The 20,620-nt window shown below is 39.6% G+C and overlaps 1 pseudogene; it reads left to right on the forward strand.

The window, feature by feature from the left end:
- Positions 1-17,000, forward strand: part of LOC149230054 (sucrose synthase 4 pseudogene) — a 50,182-nt pseudogene extending 33,182 nt beyond the window's left edge.
- The last annotated feature ends 3,620 nt before the right edge of the window (positions 17,001-20,620 follow it).

Below are 20,620 nucleotides of genomic sequence, written 5' to 3' on the forward strand. Positions count from 1 at the left end.
GAAATGGATTTTTCACCACCCCTATCCAGTACTTTTGGATTTTAATGTATCAATACCTCTTACTGTTGATGCTACTACTGCAACAACTGCAACTGAGAAGCATAAAAAAAACACTGAATCAACTATGTTTCTGCAACTTTTTACTAGGAAGACTGCACTGATGTTGATTCCGCATTGTGCGTCTTGCATTGCTATCAAAACTTCTCTGTGCTCCTCAGCACTTGACTACACCAAATGACACTAATTGTTCTACTACTAAACATTGTCGGCCCCTATAGCAAGGTAATGATCCATGATGAAAGTATACTACAACTTCTCTCCTATGGATCCTGCCCAATTCTTTGCAACTCTGGGGTTAAGGCTTAACATTTCCCCACCTCACTCTTGGAGGTATTGCTGCATGTGATCCATCAACCCACTTGGATCAAACTCTCCTTTTACTGGATGTCTCTGACTAGTCCTCATCATCATCATCCTACTAGTTAGCCCAACTGCCAACTGACTCAGGCTCCATCTTGAGATGCCTATCCTGCTTCCTCTCAACCACCACATCTCTAATATATACCTTTCTCCTCAAGGTTTCACATGCATCTTCTTTTAATGTGTAGAGGATCTCAATCCTGACACCAATATGTTTGATCTAGCTTGAAGAAAAATGCTTGAGGATCCCTTCCCATTTTTGAAGACTACCTCATACCCTTTGTCTTCAATACTTCATTTATTCAGCAGATCAAGTTTCCTAGCATCACTTCTATTTTTGAATAGCTTAGTGAGGGTCTTCCACATTGCAAAGGGAGTCTCCTTTCCATGTATTTTTGAGACTATTTGGTCTCTCACACCCTCCAAGGTGATCCTCTTGGCTCTAGCAACATCCTTCTTCCATTGGGCTAATTGTTGCGCATCAGAATGCTGGGGTTTTACAATGTCATTTTTAGCATATTCTAACACACCATTATCATCAAGCACTACTTCCATCTAGTTCTTCTAGGCTATGAAATTCGATCTAACCTCCAAGGCATTTTCCAATCTCAGTCTATTGAAAACCATTCTCCCAAATCTGAAGAAAAAACTACTACTGCAGTTTCAATTTGAAATTCATGAAGAAAAAATTCAAAACACTAGTCTCTAATGGGATTTCAAAGTCTCTGATACCATGTAGAAATTTGATAGAAATTGCAACACCTCAAGATTTCAATCTGAAAAAAAAGAGACAAAATTCTACTCTACAATTCTACGGAATGGAAACCACAATTTAGAGACAAATGCAAAGACATGCAACAAGTAAAACCACAAGTACACAGTGGTTTGTAGGGGAACCCAACAAGGAAAAAACTGTCAAGCCTCTTTGCATTAATTAGTTGAATAGTGAAGCTATTACAATTGCATGCTCCAACTCTGAGCACCACCTACAAAAGAAAAATGTTCTCTCTACTGAATGAGAACTTCTGGCCAACAATTAGCCACTTTATGCCTCCTCCAACCTCCTATTTCCTTGTGAAAATCTGAGCTAATTCAAGCTCCTAAACAATAGGAAAGGTTCCTATTTCCTTACACAATTTCCAAGGATTGATCAACGACCTACATGGAACAATTGTACACTCGACTAGTATACAACTCATACTACATTAGCCTTGTCTCCTCCACTCCAGCTAAGAAATTAGAATTCCATGCATGCATGAGATATTTTGGGCTGATTGATCTGTTAATTAATAGATATCCGAGTTAGATTGTTGTCTCATTGCACTTCTGACCTTCAACTGATTGTATTAATTGTTAGAGGTCAGTTAATTGAGTACAATTGAAAATAACTAAACTAGATTACTAGAATTTAGAAATCAACACATGCATGACTGAACTCCAAGCCTACTAACTCAAATTTGTTGATCTAACTAAGTGACAAGAGCCATGTCACACTAGTCAACTTCCTCCAATTTTTCTTGTTGATGTGGAAATTCAATTTACTCAATTTGACTAAGGATAAAGTCAAATTGAGCCTTTCTTGCTACATTTTCTAACATCCCCACCCTTTTTTTTTCTGGTATTAACCCGACAGCTCAATCCAAAATTGAGTTGTCAGAAATATTTCCACTTGTTACTCAAAATATCATACCTCAAGGTGTTCAAATTTTATTACTCAAAAGTCTCTACTACTATAGAGTCTTTCTTTCATTATGTATTTTTGACATTCTCTAAGAACTAAAACTGTACTGCCACATTGTATTCATACTTGTGCCTAATAACTTTTGTAAAATTTTTCATTCAACATCTTGAATTTTGTGCTATGATTTCTAGGTGGAAAACAAATTGAACAAAAAAATGCAAACTTTTGTGAACTTTATTGTTGTAATTTATGACTAAATATTAAAAACTAGATTCCAAGTTTATGTCTGTTGCGCAATTATTGTTCATACAAGTAGAAAAATTTGCGCAATCTTTTGTTTCCTCAGAAATCAAACATATGTCAATGATTTCATCAACAATTCACACCTTAAAAATCATACCTGGATTTTGTTTCTTTTTAATTTTGGTACCTCAACATGCATGCCTAGATTCTATTGTGGATAATAAATTGTAGTTTCCACTTACACACCTATATTTTGGTATGGAAAGTTTGTTTCATTAAGATAAGCGTCCAGATTATGAACTCAAGATGTGTGAATAGATTCTACCACTCTTAAGATTCTACCTCTAGATGTGCACCCAATATCAGTTGTTGCTATTAGGCTTCAATTGGGTTCTAACAGTTGACTTATTTGCAACACTTCCATCTCTTCCCAAAACTTTCTTTTGATTTAAATTTGTATGATTTTTTTTTATGGTTTTTGAGAATCTAACATTTTTGTTGTCAACAATTAATGTATTTTGAACACTTAGATTCTACTATATTTAAGTGGCACAACCACACAACACAATACTGAATTCATTACTTTGTCCCCTACCAATACATCTCCTAGGGAATTTTCTACCTTTACATAGATTAATATCATCGTTAGTCTTTGGAATTATGCATGAATATATTTCATGAGTTATACTAGATCATTTTTGCGAACGTTTAATTCTCCAGACTAAGAATAGTTGTCCATAAGCAGCGCAAATTCATGTTGGTCGATTTGGTAGAGTTTTTTTTTTTGTTTTGTTTTGTTTTGTTTTGTTTTGTTTTTGTTTTTGTTTTTGTTTTGTTTGTTTTTGTTTGTTTGTTTGTTTGTTTGTTTTTTTTTTTTTTCCCTCCGAGTGAGGAGCTGTTACTTGGAATCGAATCCAATCCCATCCCCCCATGCATCAGTGGATCCATTGACCACTCATATCAATACCATGCAAATAAATATCAAGCTCACCAAAAATAATCTTCATCACGTACATCCCAATCTCATTCCAATGTTTATTGTAGTCTCTTTCTTGGGTACAATATAGGGTATATTAATAGACCAACAATTAATTTCAATCTGGGGTCCGTGGACTTCGAGATAGCGCTGGAAATGCTAGAGAAGAACTTCAACAATCTACAAAAAAAGCCCTAATCTATCCTGCAAACAAAAATATTTACCCACTCTAAGCTTATGATCAAAATCATTCACTAAAAGTGAAAACCCCAATTACTGCAAACATTAACCTTGCAAATCACTGACATTTTAAAGAACCCCTAATTATCAATCAATTGAAAACAAGCCCAACCTTTTGACAATTTAAATAGAAACCCCTAGCTATTGAATCGATCTTAAAACCAATGCATAAACCCCCAATTTGATTCCTACACTAATTTTGAAAACTGAATTAAAATAAAAACACACTAATCAATTTGGATAATGGCTACTTCACTTACCAACTCATTAAGCAAACTTAGTTTTCAAGAAAAATAAATGATCAAGAAATTTTAAAAGAACACAGGTCTCACTCTAATAATTCCAAAAGAGAGTTTAAAAAAATACACAAAGATATTAAAATATTCTTGCGCTATCTCAACTCTCTTATGCTTTTAATTCATGTACTGCTTCAAATTATCTTTTTTTTGCTAATGCAAGAGTCAGACCTTTCAATTCATTAATTAAAACATAAAGTACATAGATTACATCAAAACTCTCATGGTCGTTGACTATGGCTATGTCCCAACAGAACTATTCCTAACCCTCTACCTCCAAACTTTACCTATCTCAAAAGAAAAATACATAAGTTTGGACTTGGATACAAAAAAGAACATGACACATGATTGTCTGCAAATAAAGGTAGCACGACCGCCCTGTTTCTCAAACTTAGGTACATTCCCTCAGATAGAACTTTTCCCGCCTTCCTCTTTGATCTCGACCCTTGAGCCTTACCATTTGATCCAACGGCTGTAGACCAAGTCAGACTGACGAGCTGTTCACCCTTTACCTCGAGGATCCGCCAAGTAGCACGAGCAATCTGAACCGTTGAATCTCCATGAACCATCCGACGGTGGAGATTGAAGTCGCGCCAGCCTACATGCATGGGTGATAGCATGCGATGAGGGCAGTAATCCCTCCGGCCCCACTGCCACGTGGAGCTCAATGAATGGGATCGCTCCCGAAAGCTAAAAACCGCTTCCCTCTTGTGAGGGCCGCGATCACCTGAATACCACTCATGCCTCGATAAAAAGAGAATAGTTAAAATAACTCTGGTTTCACCTTTTCCGGTTAAAAGATCTCTAGTTTCGCATTTTCTAGTTATCCTCTACTCCCGGCCACTCGCATCTCCAACCCTTCTAACCCCGATGCGTAAAGGATTCGCCGCAATCCTACCTACAGTCCCTGAAGTCCTTTCATTCCCTTCATGACAACTGGATTCTTCTATGAACCCGATAATTTGGAGGTCTCCGGTTGACCTTTCCAATCCTCTTTCAAAAGACCCCATTGTGAATGAGCCACTGAACCAACAGCTGCTAGTTAATTGAATCCATATCCACGGTTCTCTTAAGAAACATTGTATTGTCTTCATCTGCTTGGTTTTGACACTCCGTCTTTAATCTGTTTTGAGGGAACTCTTGCCAGTTCATCGCAACCCTAGTATTTATGCAGATCACTCCTTGATTGGCAAGAAAATCCGCAAGTTTATTGGCCTTTCTTCGTACATGTGCAAAACTGACTGTTCTCAAGCTCTGAAGATGACTGTGAATCTATTGGAAGACCTGAATTAGCCTCCAGTTTTTAGAGGCTTTTTCTGGAGATGTTCCCAAGCTTATTCTCTTGACTGAGTTAATGACCAACTCGAAGTCAGCTTCAATGATCGTATTTTGGCAATTTTCCTGAACCAGGAACTCAAGACATTGTTCCATGGCCATTATCTCCACCATGTTGTTGGTGGCCTTTCCTAAGTAGTCATGGAAGATAAAAAAAATGTTTCCCTTGTCATCCCTTAACACCCCTCCATAGCCTGTCGTGCCTGGATTACCTTTAGAAGCCCCATCAATGTTGAATTTTAGAAAGCCCTTAGGGGGAGGATGCCAGAAGTCTAGCTCAGTATCCACAGTTGAAACTTTCCTGATTAAACCCTGAGGAACTAGTCCCTGCAATTCAAGCCTACAAAGAATCCTCCAGTCTGTAGCAGAGGGGGGATTCGAGGGGAGATTTCGAATTGTGGTTCTAACCGTTTCTTTGATTTGTTTTAGGATCAGATCAAAGATACACTGGGAAGACTTCTTAACATTCTTGAAGATTCTATTGTTCCTTTCTTTCCAAATGTTCCAAATAATGAAGCTCGGTGTAAGTGCCCATGCTGAGCTAAGTACTTCATTATCCAAAAAGTTCCTTCTCCATTTGGTTAGGGTGTTGAAAAGACTTCCTATATCTCTATCAGATTGTTGGAAGATTGATGCAAAAACATCCCATAATCTAGAAGTGAAAATGCAGGTATTGAGAAGGTGTTCTATGGTTTCCTCTTGAGCCTCACAGAGTTGGCATCTAGAAGGCCCTAGAAAACCCCTTTTCTTAATATTGTCCCAGGTCAGGATTTTCCTTTGCAAAACTAGCCACATAAAAAGTTTTACTTTCATCCAGCCCTGATGCTTCCATAGGTTTTGCCAAATCCTGTCAGGAGCCTGGGAATCAAGGTCTAGGAGTATGAGTTTGGCTTCCTTGAGATTAAAGTTCCCCTCATTGTTGTTGCCCCATCTCAGCTGGTCATGCCCCTTTGAAACGAGAATTTTCCTTTGCTCTAACATTTTCATCAGTCTTTCGGCCTTGGATTTTAGAGGACTGTCATTTCTGAGATCCAAATTTCTCCAGTTTCTCCATTTTCCTGAACTATTGGATTGATCCCAGAAATCCTTAACCTGAGAGAATTCCTTAGTATCAGTCTCTTCTTTGAGGTCCTTCAAATCCTCCTATAGCAGAATAGGTTCTTGTTGCCATCTGTCCTCCCAGAATAAGGCTAAGTCTCCCTCTCTGATTTCCCAGAAGCTGTTATCCTGAATTAAGCCTCTGTTATCCCAGGCTTTGTTCCAAATGTGAGAACCTCTTATATTTCCATCCATCCTTATGCGGTCATTAACTAGCCAAGAGCTTGCATATTTTTCTTTCCAAGTGATGGACCATTGTGCTTCTGGTTCCTTTATCCATCGCCACCATAATTTTTCCCCTAGAACTTTACATAGAATTTCAGGATCATCCAATCCAAGACCCCCATGGTTTTTGGGTTTGCAAATTTTTTCCCAGGCAACTAAGGCCCATTTCTTCTTTTCCTCCCCCTTGCCCCAAAGAAAGTCTCTTTGTATGTTTCTCATTTGATTTAGGATTCCTTTAGGAGCAGGGATAGCTGATAGCATAAAGATCGGGATTGATTGCAGAACAGTCTTTGTGAGGATCAACCTGCCAGCCAAGTTTAAAGATCTCATTGTCCATTTCCTGGTCTTGTCATGCAGTTTACTAATCATCGGCTCCCAGATGCTCTTGTGTAACGGTTTTGCAGTTAAAGGAACCCCCAGGTATTTCGAGGGGAGAGTGTCTCTTTGAAAGCCTAGAATTCTAGATATGTTCTTCTGAATAGCAATGTTAGTATTGAAGAAAAAAATCTTAGATTTGGAGAGATTAACTTCCATACCTGAGGCCATGGCAAAGTCACTGAGGATTTGTTTATAAGAAAGAGCTTCTTTGACTATAGGAATTCCCTGCAGCAAGGTGTCATCCACAAATTGTTGATGAGTCAAGGCCTGTCCATTGTCAGAGAGTTGGATACCCCTAATGTTACCAACTACTTTTGCATGCTTGATAGCCCTGCCTAGTCCTTCCATCATGAGGATGAAGAGAAAGGGAGAGAGGGGGTCACCCTGCCTGAGACCTCTGGAAGGAGTGAAAGTCTCCGAAGGAGAGCCATTAACAAGAATAGAAAAACTAGAAGAGGTAATCAAAGCCAGGATCCATCTTACCCAATTGTGGTCAAACCCGAAAGCAATAAGAACTTTCCTTATATAGTTCCAATTTAGCTTATCATAAGCTTTGGCAATGTCTAGTTGCATGATCATTCCAGCTTTCCTCTTGCTAGTTAGTGAGTGCACCACTTCATGAGCTTGGATGATGTTATTAAGAATTTTCCTTCCTTCAACGTATCCAGATTGTTCCCCCGAGACTAGAGAGGGCAAGAGGGGTTTAAGTTTGTTTGCAACCACTTTTGATATTATCTTGTAAACCACATTGCACAACGCTATAGGTCTGAATCTATCAGGGGTTTGGGCCAACTCCTGTTTAGGGATCAGGGATATAAAAGAGGAATTCAGTGCTTTCAAAATGGTTCTGTGCCTCCTGGAATCTTCCACAACCTGTAGAATGTCCTGTTTGACAATATTCCAGCAAGCTTTGAAGAAGTCGACATTGAAACCATCTGGGCCTAGCACCTTTCCATTCTACATTTCTTTGAGAACCCCATTGACCTCCTCTTCGGTCACAGGTTTGTAAAGGTTAACATTATCCTCTCTGGAAACCATCTTGGGTATATGCTTAGTGAAGTCCCGGATGTAGAGATCTCTTTCATAACAGGTTTCCTGTGCTATGCTTCGAAAGTGCTGGACTAGAGAAACTTCTATTTCTTCATGATTCTTGAGATTATTTCCTCTTTTATCCTTGATCAAAGAAATTCTATTGTGTGCTCTGTTAACCATGGTGGATTTGTGAAAAAATATGGTATTACGTTCCCCTTCTTTTAGCCATTGGACTTGTTATCTCAAAATCAAGCCCTGGAAGGCTGCAGACTAGGAAGACTTCAAGTAACTATTTCAAACCAATCTTTTAGCTAAGGCTTAGCCTCCTTAGCCTGAGAGGGCTCTCTCAAAGAATTAAAGGTTTTTTTGATTATGATCAAGATGGCTAACTCTTTGTGAAACAAATAGGAATGAAGATGGTGGAAACAAAATTAACAAGTATCCATTAGGCTTATGGAGTCATATGTGATTTAGTATTAACAGTAGGATTGGATTTGCATAAAAGTCAAGGCATTCAGATTTCAATATAGGTAGAGCACACCAAACAAAAAAAATACAGTCTACGAGTATATGAAGGAAATTAGAACACTGCAAGTGATTTCTAAGTAATCAAATACTCATAACACTGTAGATAACATGAAAAGACAACAAAAGAAACTCATACATTGAACTCTCTATGATTCTTGAGAAGCATAAGCCAGTACTGTATTACCAAAAAAATAGAGTCTTTACATAAGCCAAATATCAGAGCTTTTTTACATAAATTTCCAACCCTTATTACATTTCTCTTTCTCCTATATATAGAGCTCTTCTACCTGACTGAGATTCCTCCTCAAGCATGAGGGGAACTCGAAATCTACTTCTAATGACACCTATTCAACTTTTAACTGCCTATTAAATATAACAAACTGCTACTAGACTTTCTAGAGATCTAAATCAAATAGGAGTCTAACTCCATATTATGCTAATAATAGCCTTAATTACAATCATTCTCATTCTTTGACATGTGGTCCTTTTTTAGTTTGGTTGTGGTGGATGTTCAAAGCTCCATACTGGTCTTCAATGTCACATCTTCTCCATTGCCCCTGAAAAATAGAAAACTGCCCTTGTTTATCGGCCTTTGGTTTTCCTCAAAGATGTTTGAATCCAATGAACTATGCCCTTCATCTTTGATTATACAAAACATATCAGAATGCCACGTCCTTGATGTGCTGTCAACCTTTTCCTTGTGTGAAGACAAAAGCTCCTCCAAGCTGTCTGACATATCTTAGACTGTAGTAAATGAGATCACTTTATAACAAAAAAGTTTAGAGTTGGATTCGAATATATGTTTCTTCCACCTGTCTTGACCTTGTTGAAAGTTGATAGCTTTAAATGATCCCTTGAAGATATTCCTTTTTCAAAAAATTTCCCTTTGTATTTCAAAATTGGTTGACTGAGTTTCGATTATGTAGCTTCAGTAGTTTCGTAGCGCGCTACGAAACTGCTGTGCATTAGTCATCTTCTTCAGTAGTTTCGTAGCGCGCTACAAAACTGCTGTGTAATTCCAAAAACACAGTTTCAACCCAAAATTTTGCTATTTTGAGCTTCTTGCTATTTAAACATTCAACTGCTCCAAGGCCTTTCAAAACTGAATGGAAATGTATGATTCTTCAAGAAAGATTATACCAAGCAAAACCATCAAAATTTGAAACATAGCCTTACTTGAAATGGGATTTCTTTAAGCAGATTCTTTCTGCTGGCCTAACTGTATCTTTAAGTCTTCAATTTGTTTCTTCATGCCTCTAATCCCAGCTCTCAAGTTTGAATTAACCTTTCTGATGAATTACTCTTCCTTTATGGCAGGGAAAATCCAGCTACGGAATTGAACATTAAAATCAACCACCTCGGGTATTTGAAATGTTTTGTCCTCCCACCGAGCTTGCATTTGGTTGAAATAAGCCTCCTTGATTGCAAATTTCCTGGCAGATTTCTTCAGTCTAGCAATTTCAAAGTTTGCCAATTCTAACCTCCTTTTCAACTCTTCCACACTATCTTCTTCTTGAATGGTAACTGCTTTGCCTTTATCCTTTCTTTCATGAAGCTGTGTTACCTCCCCTGTTTCATCTGCTCTTGGCAATACCTCCTGTACTTGTTTAAAATTCCTTGCTATGGGTCTCCTTGGTTTAAATACAAATTGATCAACCTGATCATCAAACTTGAGTTTCTTTGAGGCTTTAACTCTCTTAGCCTTGTCTTTTCCTGACTCTATCAAATCTACTTGAACTAGGGGAGATTCTTCAATATCAATGGCTTGCAGTAAGTCATTTAAGTCTCCCTTTGAAACAGGGTGATGAGCCCCAAAAATGGATAATTATTTGGGTTCATTCAGCCTCCTAATTCGACTTAATCCACCATTGTCATTAGTTTATTGCATGTTTTTGATTATATTTATGCTAATAGAGTGAATTGGGTTAGTCATTATGCCAACAAGTCTAATGTGTGCTTTGTGTAGCCTTTTTGGTCAATTTGGAGACAAAATCAAGGGTTGAAATGAGCACTTGGCAGCCAAATTCGTGGAGAGGATTTGTAGGAAGGTGTCCCCTTCATTTATGGGCCCTTACCTCGAATTCTCCACCATCAGCTCGGAGTTCAAGGGCCACCAAATCAATTAACACAAGGGCAGCCAAGCAAGTCAAGTAGGACTGCTGTTAACTGCAAGTTTTGGGCAGCCGAGTCCCTAAAGTTTAGGAGGACTGTTGGGGTCCTCAATTTGTATAAATAAGAGGGCTTAGGGCCTCATTTCAGTTAGTCACTTTATAGTCATTTTGTAGTCATTTTTTAGTCATGGTGTAGGCAGAAGTTAGCTAGTTTGTAGTTCGATTTTTAGGCAGTAGATTAGCTTTGCTCTCAGCACATTTTCAAGTTCTCCTTGTGGACAATTTTTGGAATGTAACATTTCTTTCTCAATAAAGATGAATCCATTTTTGCACCAGCTCTAAATCTCTCTTATGAGGCTGTAGCTCTTGGGGTTGGGCCCATCTCAAGTGCCCAGTACCTCCTTTGTTTACTTTCATGTGTCTTTGCTGCATTCTTAGAATAAAATCTGCTATTTAGATTTAAATCTTGTTTTGTTATTTAGGTTGCTTTTGATGAGTAAAATAGCTTTTCATGCTCAGATTGAGTTGATAGGTTGTTAACAGAAAAATCTTCAAGAAAAGGGCCATCAAACATCTGTGGTTTCACCTCTCCCTCAGTGGGATCAGGAGCTGTGACTAGGATGACTTTGCTGCCCACAAAAACACTGATTTTGCTTTGCCATGCAATCACTAGTGTTTGATTTTCATGTGTAGAAGTTGGTTACAAGTTCAGACTTTCATTTTCTTAGTTGCATGAATTAAAATACATGGTTTCATTGCAGGTCACACTTCTGTTCATTCTGTTTACTGGTAGCTAGCATATTAGGTCAACGTAACTAGGTCTTTGAATTTACAAGTTTTTGTTGGTTCAGATTGGAAAAACGACTTGTAGAGCACCTGTACCACTTCTTCATCTGCTTATTCTCCATCAGCACCATCCACTCCACCCTCTACTTAGAATCCTTGCCTCACGTTTGCCATTTGCTCCCAAAACCCTAATTTTTATGCAACATTGCTTCAGTCTTCCTTGAACAAATCCCACCATCCTTGCCACTCCTCAGCTCCATTCCCAAAGTCCTGGACCTCTTCACACCCCTATTTCACCTCCATACCCATTCATCCATCTTTTTCTCTCCATCCATGCTCCAAAATCCCATTTCTGAACATCCTGTAGAAAAATTACAGAACATCCTGTAGAAATTCTTGAACATCTTGTAGAACCCCTGCAGACATCCTATAGAAGCTCACGAATGAGGTTTCTTGATAGCCAAACTTTGTGAAACTCTCTGGAAGGGTGTTAGGGACCCCTTAGGCCCTCTCTAAACCTTCCTGACCTCCTCCAAGCATTTCCTCTCGCCAATCCACCTCTGCACAGTCAAAAGCCAGTTAAAAGCACATGCATGATAATTCTAACAACTTATTCAAAAATACAAAAAGATGTTTTCTTCAGATAGTGATAACTTAGACACATGAATTTTACCTTCTTAGAAGTAATGGCATCCCTTTTAGTAGTTTGCATTCTCTCCTTTGCATCAGTAGGACTAGCTGGTAGAATTAGGGTTTGCTAGGGTTTGCATTTTCCTTTAGTTTTTCAATCTCTTTTCGTAATTAGATTAGCTTCCTTCGAGTTAGCTTTCATCCATCAATTAAAAAGCTTCTTCTAAGAGCTCATAGAAGTTGGCTTAAGCTCCTAGCAGACTTGTGCCAGCTGACCAAGTGACAGCTGTGGCAAGAGCTAGTACTTGTGCATATAGCACCGTCGCTTCCAAGTTTGTTACGAACTACCGGGTTGATAAAAGTAAAGAAGGGAGTTCCAAGAGTTGTGGCATTATCACTGCAATACTGGGGCTCACCACTCTTTTTGACGCCGTTGCCGGGGAAGCGTCAAAGTATTGGTGATTGCTGCTATTCTTCTATTTTCTACTACAACCTTCTGCTAAGTAGTTTATTTCATTATGCAATTTTGTTTCTGCAAAAGTAGATTAGCATTTCTTGCTTTCATAGATTAGCATTTCAATTCTACAATTTCATTTCTGCAAGCGTAGATTAGCATTTCAATTTCGCAAGCGTACCCTAGCATTTCATTCCTGCAATTTCATTTGAGCAAAATAGATTAGTCCTTTCCTACTTTCATTTCAATTCTGCATTTTCATTTCAGCAAGATAGTTAGTTGCAGTTCAATATATTTTAGTTTTTGTAGGTACAAGCAGAAAAAAGGAAAAAATCAACCAAAAAGATTTCCTTTCATGCCTTGTAGGAGTAGAGATAATTTAGAAAAATATTTGCACAACACCCCCCACTGCTTCACACAACCAACCTTCTCTCTTCTTCGATGGCTGTGATTAAGAGGAAGCCCTAGGTGGACGTCAAGGCATCTTTAAAGAACCTCTAGGAAAGAAGAAGAAGAAAACATTCCTCTGGAGCGAATGGCTACAAGTAGAAATGTTGGGAGTAGTACCTTATCCAAAAATGAATTTGAAAATTAGATCGAAGATTTCAAGAGTGATATGAGACAGTTTCTTGCCATGCAACTGGATACCTTGCAGATCCAAAGGAAGCAAGAGGAAGCCAAGAGGGCTTTGGCCATCTTTTGTCCCAGGTGCACTAGAAAGCATCCTAGGGACGAATGTCCAATGCACTCCCTAGAAGTGTGTTTCGTCTGTGAAGAATACCATCCTACGAATCAGTGCCCTTCCTTGCCTGGAATCAAAGCTGCATATCAGAGGGCAAAAGGAGCCACTGAATCACTCTATTATATGAACCAAAGGAGGCCACATGGACCTAGATCTTACCAGCAAGAACTGCAAGGGACATCCGAGACCTATTATGACCCCTATCAAGCCACTTTCATGCCTTCTTGGGGTCCCCCTGCTCATCCTTCCTGGTTCATACCTCCTCCTTGTTCCTTCATAGATCCATATTATGCCCAACCAGCTGCTCATTCATTTCACTCTTATGCTCAGCTACAGCCTTAGTGGAATGCACCTCATCAGGGGTGGAGGCCCCAATACAACACTCCTCCCGCTTCTTTTCCTCCACCACCTGCTCGTCCACAACCATCGCCTCCTGCTCCACCAAGGAAACCCCAAATGCCTACCCAACCACAAACCCATCCACATCCATCTCAAAAATACACCTCCACTCAGCTACCCGTACCACCATTCCCAAAACCATACTTTGGAGTAGCTCCATCCAATTACAATGCTAAGGCACAACATGTCCAAATGACTCCTCTTGAGCTCGATGATCTTCACCATAGCTCAGGATTTATATTGACAACATTGAAGGACCAAAGGCAAAAGAAGATTCAAAAGAAAGGACCAAAGAACCATGGGCTGCTCTTGATGAAGAGAAGAGATCAGAATCAGAGATCAAGAAAGCTCCCTCATGGTTACCATCAAATCTTCCATGTATTCAAGAGAAATATCAGCAAAAAGAGGAAGATGAGAAAGTCATGATAGAAGGTGACATGAAGAATGATCCAGATCAGCAAAAGGACCAAGGATATCAGAGCTATATTGAGATATGGTTTTAGACGGTCACTAAGTTGCAGTGGTACTATCTTCCTTAGCTATGTTTGATCCCTTCAAAGTCAGATCATTTGGTCTCTAAAATCCGGATACCTGTCAAAGCATGCATTTCAAGCTTTCACATCATCTTTTCTCTAATCTCAATATGCACATGGCTCCATTGGAAGTATTCTTATACTTGAAAAGAATTTTGTTTTTCAAGTAGGGTTGGGTAGGAAAAAAGAAAAAAGAAAAAGAAAAAAAATGAAAATAAGATGAAAATAAAAATATAAGGTGAAAACCTCCTCGGAGGCGCCTTAGATTGGCTCATTGATTGAAAACCTCCATGAGGTGATCAATGGGTTGGAAATAAGAAAAATAAAAAGGGAATAAGATCCCTGGGTAAAAACCTCCCTTGGAGGCGCCCAGGGCAGGCAATTAGGGTGAAAACCTCCATGAGGCGCCCTAAATGTTTAAAAAAAAAAAGAGAAAAAGAAAAAGAAAAATAAACCTAATTTCCATTGGATAATTGTAGGTTGCAAGAAGGACATTGCAGGTCAGGAGGATCGTTCAAAACAAAGACAAAGGAAGTTCTATGCCTTCTACAGGAAGTTTTGTGTCTTCTACAGGAAGTTCTGTGTCTTCTAAAGGAAGCCTACAAACGAGCCAAAATTTGATCTCTGAAGAGGACCTGAAGGCCGAGAATCTTTCCATGAGGCCTGCAAGCATCCATGTTTCCATCCCTCACCCTTCTCCACCATTTTTTCCATCTCATTGTGCTTCTTTCCTCAAAACTGTGTGTTCTACAGGAAGTTCCTGTAGAAATTACAAGATTTCTACAGGAAGCTAGAAATGGATTTGAAAAAGGTATTTTGGCAAACATAAGAGCTTCCTCAAGGGGTCAGAAGTCCTCCTACGATCTTCAAACTCCTCCTCCATCATCTCCATACTTGCATCACAGCCCAAGCTCAGTTTTTCTTTCCATGCAAAAACTTGCAGAATGCTTTGAAGGAAAAAATACAAAGAACATAATTTGTTTTTTCCCTAGCTTGAAAACCGTGCATTCATTTGCAAAACTGTTACACGGGGAGTTGTATAGGGACAATGGCAACATGCACGAGCAATTTCAGCCCATTCTGGTGCACGATTTCCAAGAAATCTGCCTCCATCACCGTCAGCCATTTTTGCATTTTCTCCATATCCGTGCATCCATTTCAAAACTTGTTTCATGGGGAGGTGCATATGGGTGATAGTAGCCTACCCAAGCCGTTTTAGCCGATTCTGATGCACGGTTTCCGAGAAATTGATCTCCGTAACCTTCAGCCATTTTCTGTTTTTCTCGAAATATCTGCATCCATTGATCGCAATTTTGCTATGGGAGGTGCATCATGATGATAGGAACATGGTCAGCAAGTTTCAGATCGATCCGATCTATCGTTCGGGAGCAATGGCGAAAACAAGTTTCGGTCCTGTGAAAATTCAGCAGCAGTAGCTTGAGGGTGCAGATCTGAACATGGAAATGAACTCCTGCAGCTTAGTTCTGGCTAGAGGATACCTGCACCAGAAAAATAACCACACATCATACAACAAAGAGCTTATAGCACAAAGGAGCCATCATGCAACCACCAAAACAGATGCATGCAGCAGCAAAAAGCATCTCACAACAACCATTTGACTTCAGGTACGTGACTAAAACTTGTTCCTCTATTGCATGAATCTAATCTAAGCACTGCATGAACGAATGAGATGGGGGGATTCAGCTAGGAAGCTAGCCATATTTGATTGCACTCATCCAGGAAAAAATCACGCAGCATGCGTGTATAGTCATTCACGTGGAAGTTGAAAAACATAGGCAGTGGTAGACGTGTTGAAATCCAGCGCACACGACATCAAATGATTAACAGATAGAAGAAAACATGTAGTTCATAACATCACTGCACTTCGAAAAAAGCCAGCGCACATGTTTTTGCCACCTCACCACAAATCACGCAGCAATTAAAGACGGCTTAGTTGAAACTCACGAACTGCTGTTCATCTGCACTTTCCACATCCTCAACTGAAGTGTGCACAATCGGTTAACCTATCGTCCTCCACTGAGTTTTTCTACCTGTCTTCGAGATTCTGCTGCGTATCAGGCTCGCTCAGAGGTGCAGGGGCACTCTACAGGCGTTTCTACAGGAAGTTGCGCTACAGGAAACCCAGCATATGAAGAAGCTTGGACTGTTCACGGCGAGGGTGGCAATTCTCAGTGAGGTAGGCCTGAACATAACTTTCCCATGCAAATAATTCAAAAGGTGGTGAATCTGACGTGTTGAGGAGGTAGGGAAAATGTGAATGCAAGTCTGTCTATGAATTCAAAAGCCGTTTTCTTATTGCTGCCTGGAATTGTCTTCAGTGCAACATAGCCCATGCTTTGGAGAAGACGGAATACTCAGATTCAGACATATACTGGAAAAAATATGAAAAAATACCATTTCTCTTGCCAATTTACTGCAGATCTAATTGCAATGAATCATGCAGATTTTATTATCACTAGCACATATCAAGAGATTGCTGGAAGCAAGGATACTGTTGGACAGTATGAGAGCCACACTGCTTTCACCCTTCCTGGTCTTTATCGTGTGGTTCATGGAATTGATGTTTTTGATCTCAAGTTCAACATTGTTTCTCCTGGAGCAGACATGTAGATTTATTTCCCTTATATAGAGAAGCAGCATTGTCTTACTGCTTTACATTGTTCAATTCAGGAACTCTTGTTCAATCCTGAATAGACAGCTGAACACGTGTATTTTGAATGACCATAAAAAGCCCGTTATCTTTTCTATGGCAAGACTCGATTGAGTGAAAAACATGACAGGACTGGTGGAATGGTTTTCAAAGAACAAACACTTGAGGGATACTGTCCTCCACGTTCTGGGGAGGAAACCATATACAGAATTCCCATTTTGATCAGTGCACAAGCCAAAATAGAGCATGAGGAAGCAAGATATTGAGGCAGAGAAGAAAACTAAGGGTAAGGAAGCTAAGGGAAAGAAAACCTAGGGCAAACCATCACAGGAAAAGCCACTGGAAAAGCAAGAGGAAAAGCAAGAAAGAAAAAGAAGGAAGAAACAGAGAGAAAAAAAACAAGTTTAATCCCTGGAAATTGTTGCAGGTTGCAGGAACACAATGTGGAAAGGGGGCCTCCCAACACAAGCAGAAGGGTCCCTACCAAGTTCCTAGGCATCCTCACATCCATCCCCTCCATGAACACTCATTTTTTCAGGGTTCGGACACAATCTAGTCATGGTTCAACCTTCTACAGGAAGCTATAGGACTTTCTACAGGAAGTTCTGTATTTCTACCAGAAACATCCTGTAGAGCCTTTGGGCAGGCCAGAATCGATTATGGAGAGGGATTTGAAGCTTGAAGTCTGTTGAGGAGGCATGCAACCACTCTTTTCTTCCATCCTCCACTGGTTTCATCTCCTTTCACCACCATTTCCACAATCTGATTGAATATACTTGCACAATCATACCAAAGCTGAGAATTCTCTAGGAAAAGGAGCAGGCAGTGGGAAGAAGCAGAGAGAAAATCATGGTTTCCTGACCACGAAGAGGATAACACTTCATAAGCTTGGCATGACAAGGAGGCCACTAGGGCCATCAAAGATGAGGAGATAGATTGGTTGCTCAGAGGATGAGCAACACTTTCAGTAGGGGGTGATGATGAGCCCCAAAAATGGATAATTATTTGGGCTCATTCAACCTCCTAATTCGAATTAATCCACCATTCTCATTAGTTTATTGCATTTTTTTGATTATATTTATGCTAATAGAGTGAATTGGGTTAGTCATTATGCCAACAAGTCTAATGTGTGCTTTGTGTAGCCTTTTTGGTCAATTTGGAGACAAAATCAAGGGTTGAAATGAGCACTTGGCAGCCAAATTCGTGGAGAGGATTTGTAGGAAGGTGTCCCCTTCATTTATGGGCCCTTACCTCAAATTCTCATCATCAACTCGGAGTTCAAGGGCCACCAAATCAATTAACACAAGGGCAGCCAAGCAAGTCAAGTAGGACTGCTGTTAACTGCGAGTTTTGGGCAGTCGAGTCCCTAAAGTTTAGGAGGACTATTGGGGTCCTCAATTTGTATAAATAAGAAGGCTTAGGGCCTCATTTCAGTTAGTCACTTTATATTCATTTTGTAGTCATTTTTTAGTCATGGTGTAGGCAGAAGTTAGCTAGTTTGTAGTTTGATTTTTAGGCAGTAGATTAGCTTTGCTCTCAGCACATTTTCAAGTTCTCCTTGTGGACAATTTTTGGAATGTAACATTTCTTGCTCAATAAAGATGAATCCAGCTTTGCACCAGCTCTAGATCTCTCTTAGGAGGCTGTAGCTCTTGGGGTTGGGCCCATCTCAAGTGCCCAGTACCTCCTTTGTTTACTTTCATGTGTCTTTGCTGCATTCTTAGAATAAAATATGCTATTTAGATTTAAATCTTGTTTTGTTATTTAGGTTGTTTTTGATGAGTAAAATAGCTTTTCATGCTCAGATTGAGTTGATAGGTTGTTAACAGAAAAATCTTCAAGAAAAGGGCCATCAAACATCTGTGGTTTCACCTCTCCCTCAGTGGGATCAGGAGCTGTGACTAGGATGACTTTGCTGCCCATAAAAACATTGATTTTGCTTTCCCATGCAATCACTAGTGTTTGATTTTCATGTGTAGAAGTTGGTTACAATTTCAGACTTTCATTTTCTTAGTTGCATGAGTTAAAATACATGGTTTCATTGCAGGTCACACTTCTGTTCATTCTCTTTACTAGCAGCTAGCATATTAGGTCAACGTAACTAGGTCTTTGAATTTACAAGTCTTTGTTGGTTCAGATTGGAAAAATGACTTGTAGAGCACCTGTACCGCTTCTTCATCTGCTTATTCTCCATCAGCACCATCCACTCCACCCTCTACTTAGAATCCTTGCCTCACGTTTGCCATTTGCTCCCAAAACCCTAATTTTTGTGCAACATTGCTTCAGTCTTCCTTGAACAAATCCCACCATCCTTGCCACTCCTCAGCTCCATTCCCCAAGTCCTGGATCTCTTCACACCCCTATTTCACCTCCACACCCATTCCTCCATCTTTTCCCCTCCATCCATGCTCCAAAATCCCATTTCTGAACATCCTGTAGAAAAATTACAGAACATCCTGTAGAACCCCTGCAGACTTCCTGTAGAAGCTCACGAATGAGGTTTCTTGATAGCCAAACTCTGTGAAACTCTCTGGAAGGGTGTTAGGGACCCCTTAGGCCCTCTCTGAACCTTTCTGACCTCCTCCAAGCATTTCCTCTCGCCAATCCACCTCTGCACAGTCAAAAGCGAGTTAAAAGCACATGAATGATAATTCTAACAACTTATTCAAAAATACAAAAAGATGTTTTCTTGAGATAGTGATAACTTAGACACATGAATTTTAACTTCTTAGAAGTAATGGCATCCCTTTCAGTAGTTTGCATTCTCTCCTTTGCATCAGTAGGACTAGCTGGTAGAATTAGGGTTTGCTAGGGTTTGCATTTTCCTTTAGTTTTTCAATCTCTTTTCGTAATTAGATTAGCTTCCTTCGAGTTAGCTTTCATCCATCAATTAAAAATATTCTTCTAAGAGCTCATAGAATTTAGCTTAAGCTCCTAGCGGACTTGTGCCAGCTGACCAAGTGACAGTTGCGGCAAGAGCTAGTACTTATGCATATAACACCGTCGCTTCCAAGTTTGTTATGAACTACCGGGTTGATAAAAGTAAAGAAGGGAGTTCCAGGAGTTGCGGCATTATCGCTGCAATACTGGGGCTCACCACAGGTCTTTCTTCAATAATCACTGACTTACCTTTTTCTTTAGCTACCTGGCTCCTAGTCCTTCTTCTTTGAACTCCTTCACTTGTGCTTGATTCATGTGCACTTTCTTTGACCTGAGTTTTCTCTTTAAGGGACTGCTGGGGTGTATCCTGGATAGTCAGTGGCCTGGTGGATTCTCTTACTTGCTTCCTTGCCTTTAACTTTGAAAACCTCCTGGATCTTGTTTCTGCCTGATGACCAGTTGTTGTTGGAAGATCTTTTGCATCTTGAGGACTGAGACCGGTCTCGTTTTTGAAACCAGACATGAATATGAATGTGGGCCAGTCTCTACCTACTCTCTGGAGTTCATGCAGAACAATAACCTTAATCAAACCGTGGTGAAATAATGAGGTCTCATAGGCTTCTTTCCTTAGCTGCACCTTATCACACATTTTACTTAAGCTACGGAATAAGTAAAAAGGTAGATCAATGGATATCTTTCCTGTGAAATGTAGCAAAAGCTTGAAATGATATGAATACACATTGTTATATCTGCCTTCGCAGGTAAGGTACCTCTGTATACAGGTAAGAAGATTGTCATATGAGTCTTTGACATAATTTCTAGGCACAAACTTGTTTAAATCTGAGTCAATGTGTTATGGCTTCAAAAACTCTTTGCAGGGAGTTATATCAAATATGAAATTCTTAAACCAAGTTTCTTGTCCCCTTGGAATCTCAGTAACTGTGGATATTACCTCTGGTGAG

Source organism: Pinus tabuliformis, chromosome J (genome assembly GCF_031772625.1).
Source record: "Pinus tabuliformis cultivar Carrire ecotype Pingquan chromosome J, CPIR1, whole genome shotgun sequence".
In the NCBI taxonomy this organism is placed as follows: Eukaryota; Viridiplantae; Streptophyta; class Pinopsida; order Pinales; family Pinaceae; genus Pinus; species Pinus tabuliformis.